This window comes from Durio zibethinus, chromosome 22 (genome assembly GCF_047325235.1).
Source record: "Durio zibethinus cultivar Kanyao isolate XHJ-2024 chromosome 22, ASM4732523v1, whole genome shotgun sequence".
NCBI lineage: Eukaryota > Viridiplantae > Streptophyta > Magnoliopsida > Malvales > Malvaceae > Durio > Durio zibethinus.
In genome coordinates, this window is record NC_143183.1 from 15,076,437 (window position 1) to 15,087,032 (window position 10,596).

The window sequence follows — 10,596 nt, forward strand, 5'->3', positions numbered from 1 at the left end:
AGCTATGTAAAGATCTTGAAGCTTACGAGTATTAAAAAAAATCTTTTCAAAAAAAAATCTTCATAAAAAAGTTTTCAAAATAAAAAAAATAATAAAAAAATATATAAATTTTTTTTGAGGTCTTACTCTTTTCTTTATGTAATAAAAGTAATAATTTAAGGCTTGGATAATTTGAAATCGAAATTGGTACCATCATTGGATGGACGTTGTGAGGGTGCTATAACATTCCCCAGGCGTAATGGACTTCCGAATCTAACATATATTTTACAGACTAACTTCAATCAGGTGGTCAATCACACATAACTAAAAAAGATTAGTGGCGACTCCCTTTCATTCCAAGTCTAGCGATAGTTTCACAGATCTATACGTTATGACAACTTGGCAACTTCACTGGGGTCCTTGAGAGTCAAGCTAGTAAATAATTTCTTATTATTCAAGTCTTGCTTAAAAAGTTTGAAATTATTTTTATTCCTTTTTTATTGCTTATATTTGCATTATTATTTATTTTCCTTTTCATTGTATATACCTACTTATTTTTCGTTGCTGATATTTGCCTAATTATCTATTTATATTTATTTGCATATGCATAACATAAGCCCTCCTCCCGGGCTCTACCTTTAGGAAAGAGTGAAGTACCTATGCCCTTGTGAGATTTCATGTCTCCGCACGGGCTTGCAAAACACTCTCACTCAGATTAAACTCTTTCTGCTTGAAGCCTATGATGGGTAAGGATTGAGGTGCCTTACTAGTCTATAATAGATTATGATATAGGAAACAATTTGGGAACCTTTTAGAAATGGCCTAAACCACATATAGTTGACTTTAAAAGCCCAACCATAAATAGAGCCTTATTTCTCACCCTCTGTAGTTAACCCAAATCTAGGGTCATGTTGTTATTTTGCTTCTTTATAGTGTTTACTTTTTATTAAGGTGACTAACCGATTTTCTTGTCTTCTTTTATTTCTTTTCTTGTGCATATTCATACACATACATGCAAGTTAAATATTATGCTTACTAACTCTTTTTCTTATTGTATGCATGCTTCATGCATCATTGCATTCATTCTCATGCATAATTTGATAGATCCATAAACATCATTCTAAATTTACACCATAATTGTGAGAAATCAAGGTTCAAGGATAAATCAACACCAGTATTACACTCGAGTTAGAGCCAAAAAAATGGAATAGGACAATGTAGACTAGCTTGAAAGAATAGAAAAGGCCCAGGAGATACTTGAAAGAAAATTAAGCAAAATCCTGGAGGCTCTAGAAAAAAGAAATAGAGAAAAGGCAATAGAAGAAGATATCTCACAAGAAGCTACTAAATCAACATATCCTCCTGGTTTCGATTCACATCAGACTCAGACCACTCCAAGCTTTCATTAACAGACCACTTTCCCAAGTTTCAATCAAGGGAATGTTTAAAGCTATACCAAATTTGTCTTCACTGAAAAAGCAGATGAGCTAATCCAAATTCCCAAAATGGATGAGACTAAAGAGAAAAAAAAGCTACAGATAGCTGTAGCCTCAGAAGACTTTAAGATTGATCAAGCTATGAGTATGATTGAAGAAAGATTACGGGCTGTAGAGGGCATTGATTTCTATGGATTTATGGATGCTGCCAATCTTTGCCTAGTTTCAGATGTTGTGATTATTCCAAAATTCAAAGTACCAAAATTTGATAAGTATGACGGTACTAAGGGCCCCATTATGCATATCACAATGTACTGTCATAAGATGACAACACATGCCAACAATAAGAAACTACTAATGCATGTATTCCAAGATAGCTTAACCTGGTCTGCTGTAAGGTGGTATGTCCAATTGGATAGAACTCACATTAAGTCATGGAAGGTTTTGATTTGGTTTTCATCAACTAATACCGTCACATCATAGATATGCCCCTGATCGCCTTTCATTATAAGGCATGGAGAAAAAAGCATCTGAGTCTTTCAAAGAATATGCCCAAAGATGCCAAGATGTTGCTGCTTAAGTACAACCACCCTTGACTGAAAAGAAAACAATGGTTTTGTTTGTAAACATTATAAAGTCACCATACTATGAAAATATGATAGGAAATGCAACCAAGAATTTTGCTAATATGATGATCTCAAGAGAAATTATTTAAAATGCCATCAAGAGTGGTAAGCTTAAAGAGGGAAAGATCGATAGTGCCAAGGAAGGTGGGATGCTTAAAAGAGAAGAGGATGAAGCCCAAGTGGTGAGTTTTGGAGCATAGCAATCTAGAAATTATGCTCCACATCCGTCATATGTTCATTTTGCTTACTATCCAATAGCCAATAATGTTGCACAAGTTTCTTATTAGCTTTATCTCTCAACCATGAACAATGCCACTATAAGTCTTCATTAGCCAGCTTTTCAAGCACCTGCATATAGGCCTTATCTTGTTACTACACCAATTTCAAGGTCTAACAATCAAGCGAGTGGTTTAAAAAGATCTAGGGGCAATCAAGAGAGAGCTTATATTGATCATATCCCCATAATCTATATTGAGCTGTTTCCAAAACTAGTCAAAAATGACCTAGTATCCCTAGTCTTTTTGGAACCATTGAAGCCACCTTATCCCAAATGGTAAAATGTTAATGTCACATGTGACTATCATAATGGGAATATGGGTCACGTCATAGAACTTGCCCTATTTTCAAGCATAAGGTGCAAAGTTTGATTTGAGCAGGCTCGATAAGTTTTAATGAATCAGGAGAGCTAAATATCCACAAAGACTCTTTGCCTAATGATCTAGGGGCATGACTTTGAAAAGGCTGATTGAAACTGATTATCATCTTAGAATTTCTTAAGAATATGGATATCTTTTATGTGTTTAGATTTTATTTTATTTTTCATCATTTTAATAAAAATGACAGATTTGATGCATTTTCATGATATTTTCTCTTTTTTAATACCCATCATTTACTTTTACCACTCATACCCTTTTTCTCTACCCATTTTTTTGACTCCGAATAATGAATGTTTAGGCACTCGTGATGATAATTCAGGATTTGACTTTGAAAACACTATTCTTGATGTTTGATTGATAAATTTGAGATTGTTGGGACAGCTGAATAAAAAGAAAAATCTGGTGATGAATTTTGAAAGTGATGTAACACATGATCTTTGTAATTATTCATTCACAAGTCTACTTTTAGTCAATGAATGTTTTTCATTGAAAGTATTCATGTTCAAAATGAGAAATGGCCATCTTTCTTTTATCTTTCAAAAAATAAAATTATCCCTTACCCATTTGAGCCTGTTGAAAATTTTCTTTGAGAAACCCTAACCAAGGATCACCCCAATACTGGGGGCAAAGTTTGAAAATTTTGTTCATCCTTAGAGGCAAAGTCCTTTCGTGATCAAGTTTTCTTGACAAATGAAAAGATAAAAAAATTAATGGGGCAAAATACCAATATGTTCCACAAAAAAGAAAAGAATTGATGTGGCAAAATGTCAATATGCTCCACCAAAAAGAAAAGAAAAAATTAATGGGACAAAATGCCAATGTGCTCTACCTAAAAAAAAATGACAAAGCAAAACACCAATGTGCTCCATAAGAAGAAATGATCTTTGGTTTGATTACTCTTCAAATACAATTTGAGCCTATTCTATCCTTTTTTTTGGCACCCTTTACCTTAGCCTATGTTATGTCCCTCGAAAGTCTATTTTAATCAAATATGAATACTTGATTTGAAGAATTATGAATTGAACTGAGGTAGGTTTGTCATTAGGTTGTGTGAAGCTTTGATCAAAGTGTCAGCAAATGAGAAAAATAAAAATAAAAAAAGATGTACAAAAAAATAAAAAGCAAAATAAAAAAATAAAAAGCAAAAAATAAAAAATAAAAAATAAGAAAAAGGAAGAGAAAAGAAAAAGAGAAAGAAGGAAAAAGAAAAACTTAAACTGAAAACCCGAAAGGGCTGTTTAAGTGAAGATGAAAACTTGACAAGATCCCCAAAATGGGGATGATGATTAGCTCAAAGATTGAAGATACTAATGAAATGTGTTTTTAAAGGATGATCCTGAGTTTGAGTTCAAAATTATCTGAGCATTCATTATTTTGCAATGTTATTGTCCTGTTTGAGTAAATCACAGCATTTTACCTTTGTTCACCCTTAAATTGTTCTTGACCTTACCTTTTGTTCTTTCAATAATAAAGATCCCTTATCCTACCTTTCACCAAATGAACATTCTCTGAATGAACTAAAAAATGCATCATATTTGTCATTGATTTGAATGATGGCAAGTAAATGAATAACAATGTTCATAAAAAGGTTTTCCACCCTTTCTTAAAGGAATCCAAGATGAAAAAAGTGGAAAAAGCCTGAGAAAATTATTACAAAAAAGAGCAAACAAGTCGACCCAGTAATGAATTCAATAATAGGTTGGTTGACATGACGTATGAGTTATGACCAGATGAAAGAATGACATGAGTTAATTGATAGAATTTGTTTTGAGATGCTAAGAAGCTGAAGAAGAATACGTGAAAAGGTGAAATCTTGAGAACTTTGTCACCACAACTGAAATTTCATAACATCAACTCTACATACATTACATTAGCATAGGGCATGCACTTGCATTGCTTTGTTATCACTCACTTGATCTTGGCTGAGTCTAGGTCATTTTTCATGACTCATAGCATCATTCCAATCATCCGATCTTGGCTCGATCTAGATCATTTTTTTGACCTTTGCAAAATTTGAAGCCTTACGAATCTTGCATCTTTGCGAATCTAGAACCTTTACGAAACTTAGAGTCTTGCAAATTTTTCTTTCTCACAAACTTAAAAATTCTTGCGAATCTTACATCTTTGCAAATTTAGAACCTTTGCAAAACTTGGAACCTTGTGAATCTTGCCTCTTTGCGAATCTAGAACCTTTGTAAAATTTGGAGTCTTACGATTTTTTTTTACAAACCTGAAAATCCTTGCAAATTTTACATCTTGCGAATATTCCATTCTTGAGAATTTGAAAACTTTTGCAAATTTTGAATGCTTGCGATTGTGGGATCTTTTCAACTTTTGTCTAAATTGGAAATCTTTGGATTTAGAGTGAAATTTCAAACTTCATTTTTGACTCGTGGTTTCGTCCCGATCATTTATTTTTGACATCGACTCAGTTCTGGTCACCTCATTCTTGACTCGTGGTTTCATCCCGATCACTTAATTTTGGCTCAGTGCAGATCATTCCTTATGATTCGTGGTTCCATCCTGATAATTTATTTTTGACTTCGACTCGGTCCTAGTCACTTCATTTTTGAATTGTGATTTCTTCCTGGTCACTTGATCTTGGCTCAGTCCAGATCATTCGTTATGATTTGTGGTTTTGTCCCGGTCATTTATTTTTGACTTCGACTCAGTCCTAGTTGCCTTATTTTTTACTTGTAGTTTCGTCTCGATCACTTGATCTTGGCTCAGTCCAGATCATTCCTTATGACTCGTAGTTTCGTCCTAGTTATTTATTTTCAACCTCAACTCAGTCTTGATCGTCTCATTTTAACTCGTGGTTCTATCTTGGTAATTTATTTTCAACCTCAACTCAATCCTGGTTGCCTCATTTTGACTCATGATTTTGTCTTGGTCACTTGATCTTGACTCAGTCCAGATCATTCCTTATGACTCGTGGTTCCGTCCCTATCCTTTATTTTTTACCTAGATTTGGTCTTGGTCTTCTCATTTTTTACTCATAGTTTCATCTCGGTCACTTGATCCTGACTTAGTCCAGATCATTCCTTATGACTCGTAGTTCCATCTCGGTCATTTATTTTCGACCTTGACTTGGTCTTAATCACTTATTTCTGACTCATGGTTCGTCTCGATCATTTATTCTCGACCTCGACTCGGTCTTGGTTGCTCCATTTTCGACTTGTAGTTTCATCCTGGTCACCTAATAATGGCTTAATCCAGATCATTTCTTATGACTCGTGATTTTGTCATGGTCATTTTGCTCACTGATTTAACTCAAATAAAATGGGTGTCTAGGTCTTTGCACCATCTCTATCAAATAAAAAAGTACAAAAAAAAAAACTGTAAATACTCATATGTGTTCGAGGGATTAATAAGATTATTTTTAAGATTGTTTTTATTTTTTATATGTTATTATAGTATATGAACATAATATATTATATGGCAATATATTGTGGTATTATTGTTATATATAATCACTATTATTATTATTATTATTATTAGTTTAAAAAAAAAAAAAAAGAAGGAAATTGGTGATTCAATCTCGGATCCGTTGGAGCATGATTCTTGGTGACTTAATCATGGATCCGTTGGAGCGTGATTCTTGGTGATTTAATCCCAGATTTGGTGGGCATAATTCATGCATAGAATCAAGCATATACAGCCGGCGATAAAGAGCAAAGAATAAAAATAAAAAGGGAGGAAGAAAAAAGGATAAAAGACAAGAGGCCAAAAAAAAGAGATGAGGGGATTCCTGCAGCAATAGGAAAATCCTCTTTGCTTCTTGGAAGGAATCGAGTGCTAAATATCTTCCTGGAGGTAGATTCTTCTTCAAAAACCCTTTTCTTTTAACTTCTGAGTTTGCCACGGAGAGCTTTGTTAAGCGTATAGTCATCTGAATACCTGGCATCGGACACTCGTTGAAGGCGAACTAGTATTGGTTCAACTTCTTTCTTCAGCAAATCCTCTTCACGATGTTCGAGACGATAAAATGAATATGCCAGCTTGCTCTGTCTTCATCACCAGGAAGTTCTAATGTCTCTACGTCCTCAACAATCAAACCCAATCCAAAAAAATAAAAAATAAAAAAAGACATAGGTGACTATGGCTGGAGTGCCGAACAAGAGAACATTCAGTAAGTTTAGCTTCACAGGGGTTAATTTGGATACCCTTCTTGATATATCCACTAGTGAACTCGCCAAGCTCTTCCCTGCTCGTGCTAGCAGAAGGTTTCGAGAGGGGTATCAAGAGAAAGCCTATGGCTTTAAACAAGAAACTCTGCAAGGCGAAAAAGGGAGGCCCCATCTGATGAGAAGCCTGAACCAATCAGAACCCATATGCGCAATATGATCACTGTACCTGAAATGATTGGAAGCATTATCATCATGTATAACAGCAAGACATTTAATCAGATGGAAGTGTAAAATTCTGAGCAAGGGCATATGATTGAAATACGTAGAGGTGTGCCAGCCGCAGAAACAAGCCAGGGTGGAAGTATGACTTGTGGAGGCGTAGCATGTGGGTTTTCTGACGCTCAAACCACTTATAAAGAAGCAAAGGAAAGTGCAACCTCTATGCAGAAACTTTTGATGGCAGTATTGCCTTGCATTGTCCTTAGGAGGGTAGAAGTAGCTGGAGGAATTAAAGCCAACAGTCTTGCAATCTTAATTGATGTAGCCCGTCTCTTGTCAGACGTTGCAGCATTTACAATCCCCTTGTTCTCCCTTTGGGCATTCGGGTGGAAGGCAAATCCACGTCAATCTTATGGATCCTTTAATATTGAAATTCTTGGTTCCTTTGTTTCCATCCCGCTAATATGGCTTCTAAACGACATTCTTGTTTATGAAGCCATAGCATGACATAGGTGAAGTTTAAGGCTTTCTCATGTTCGTGGCTTCTGCATTTGGTTTACTGGTTAATGTCGCTATGGCTCTCTTGTTGGGTTATAATCATGGCCATGCTGTGAAGGATCATGACCTCCATGACCACGGTCATAGTCATGACAGTGAACCACGTAATTATGGACTAAGTATAACTTCCCACCATTAACATCAGCAGCTGTGCCACTACTGACGCCTTTTATCTCTATATTTCTTGCTCCAGGGTGGCCCAGTTGCCAGGGTTTCGAACAAGGAAATGTTGAAGCTAAAACAGAAGCTGGTTTTCCTGATTTTGGAAATGGGGATCGTTTTCCATTCAATGATAATAGGGGAGGAAAACTCTCATGGTGACAGCCAAGAAATGCTGCCTCGTTTTCCAGGAGGCGGATTGCTGTATAAGCGCAGCAGGTAACTATGTGGTTATCGAGAAAACCGTCCAAACTACTGTTCAGGAGGTTACTGGACCCAAAGCTCTTCAGGACTATAAGCTCCTTGACCAGATCGGATATAATTTCCAGGGTCTTCCTGGAAATTATACTCGGCCAAGGCATGTGACAGAACGCGTCTCCACCAGTATCCTACGATTTGCGTTTGGATTGTGGACAAGAAGGTGTTTTCAGAGGCATGCGCGCATGCGGCCCTTTCCAAGGTGGCAGAGGATTCTTTCTTAGATTTGATACGATCAGATGCGGCTAGGCTTTTGAGGTTGAGGCATCCAGGAGTGATATACGTGGTCCAGGCTTTGGATGAAAATAAGAACGCGATGACGATGGTTACCGAACCATTGTTTGCGTCGGTGGCTAATGCGCATGGGAATGTTGAGAATGTAGCCCTGGTTCCTAAAGACCTTGTAAAGATGGAAATGAATTTGAAGCATCGGTTGCTTCAGATTACAGAATCCTTGGATTTTCTTCATAACAATGCACGTCTTATTCATCTGACTCTATCACTTGAGAATGTCCTGATTACATCAAGTGAAGTTTGGAAGCTTGGTGAGTTTGGTTTTGCTATTTCGACAGATCAGGTCTCTATTGATCTGGTTAACGTGCAGGCCTTCAATTATGCTGAATATGATATTGAAGATTCTGTCATACCTCTTCAACCATCCCCTCCAGGTCATTTCCACGAAAGTTGTTTTTCTAATTTTGATTTCTTCTTTCTTCTTGTTTTTTGTTATTAGCTATGGAAAGATCTTGAAGCTTACGAGTATTAAAAAAATCTTTTCAAAAAAAAAAAAAAATCTTCATAAAAAAAGTTTTCAAAATAAAAAGAAATAATAAAAAAATATATAATTTTTTTTGAGGTTTTATTGTTTTCTTTATGTAATAAAAGTAATAATTCAAGGTTTGGATAATTTGAAATCGAAACTGATACCATACTTGGATGGACGTTATGGGGGGGCCTACAACCTTCTCCAGGCGTAATCGACTTCCGAATCTAACCTCTGTTTTGCAGTCTCACTTCAATCAGGTGGCCAATCACACTTAAATAAAAAAAATTGGTGCCGACTCCCTTTCATTCCAAGTCTAGCAATAGTTTCACGGATCTATACATTATAACACTTGTTCATTAAAATTTTAATAAGTTTATGTTTAGTAATTATTTTAAATTAATTAAATTAAAACCATTTTATATTTTCTACCATTTATTTTATTTTATATGAAAGGTTTATACAAAAATAAAATAAAAATAACAGAAAAATCATAAGTTAAATAATATAAATATATAAAAAAATTGAGCAAAAAATATAAAAAAATAAAAAGTTATGGCAAAAATACCTAAAATGCCCCTAGTCAACACTGGTCAAAGGTTCGAAACGACTCAGACGGCTTGGTTAACCGGCTTGAACCTATAGTCAATAGCTTAATCGGCTTGGCTTGGATATATGGCTTGACTCTATTCCTAGCTCGGCTTGGTGGCTTGGCTACCACTTTAATCAAAACTACGTCGTTTTGATTTCAATATAAATATCCCCCAAAATACCCCACGCCCTCATTTTTTCCTTCCTTCTCCTTTTCTCTTTTTTCTCTCTCCTCTCACCAAAATGCTTCTTCACTCTCCTTCCCTAGTTTCTAGCACTTCTTATTGCCGCTGATCATCATCGTCGATGCCGTTGCCCGCCACCGTTGAGTGTGCCAAAAAAATTCCAAAAAAATACCTAAAAAATTATTTTCGACCCCCTGAACTCAAATCCAACCTCTGTTTTCGCGAGAAATGACCTTGATCGATGTACATCGAGGCCTAAAATTTTGGTTATAATGAAAAAAAAAATTTCTTTTGTGTTTTTGGTGCTGAGATCCCCGTTACCAAGGGTTATGTGTTTTTTTTTGTTTGGTTTTCTTGGCTTTTTAATAGACTTTTTTTTTTGAACTAGTATTTTTGTTTTTCAGCAAGTTTTTTGTAGAGTTTTTTTTCCTTTTTTTTATCCCCTTTGTTATGGGTTTTCGTGGCTCTATTTATAGAGCAAAAAACAAGATTAAAATCTCAAAAAATATGAGATTTGTGGGATTATGGCTGGTGGTTGTCAGGCGGCTGGTAGAAAAGTTGCCAGAAAAGAAAGAAAAAAAAATAAAAATATAAAATGGGTGTCTTCAACTGCCCTTTTTTGTCTATTTTTGAGAATCAAGAATAAGGGAAGACTAAGAGACAACCATCTTGTTCAAGCAAAGACAAAACATTAAACACAAAGTTTTTTCTTCTTTTTTTTTTTTCAAAATTTGAAAAGTTCCTTTAAGTAGAGGCTTAAAATTTTTTTCAAATTTAAAAGGGCTCATCTCAATAGAGGCTCGATGACTTTTGAAAATTTAAGAGGGCTCCTCTAAGTAGAAGCTCAACGACTTTTAAAAATATAAATGGCTCATCTAAGCAGAGGCTCAACAGTTTTAAAAATTTCATCTTAAAAAAGCTTTTTTAAGCAGAGGCTCAACAACTTTAAGTTGAACCATCAAAAAATAACTTTGAATATCACCATAGAAGGAAACTCAGATGTCGTCATCGAAAAGATATGAATGACTTTGGATAT

General features: G+C 35.3%; 1 pseudogene; it reads left to right on the forward strand.

Moving 5' to 3' along the window:
* Positions 1–6,326: 6,326 nt before the first annotated feature.
* On the forward strand, positions 6,327–9,601 carry LOC111307340 (metal tolerance protein A2-like; annotated as a pseudogene).
* The last annotated feature ends 995 nt before the right edge of the window (positions 9,602–10,596 follow it).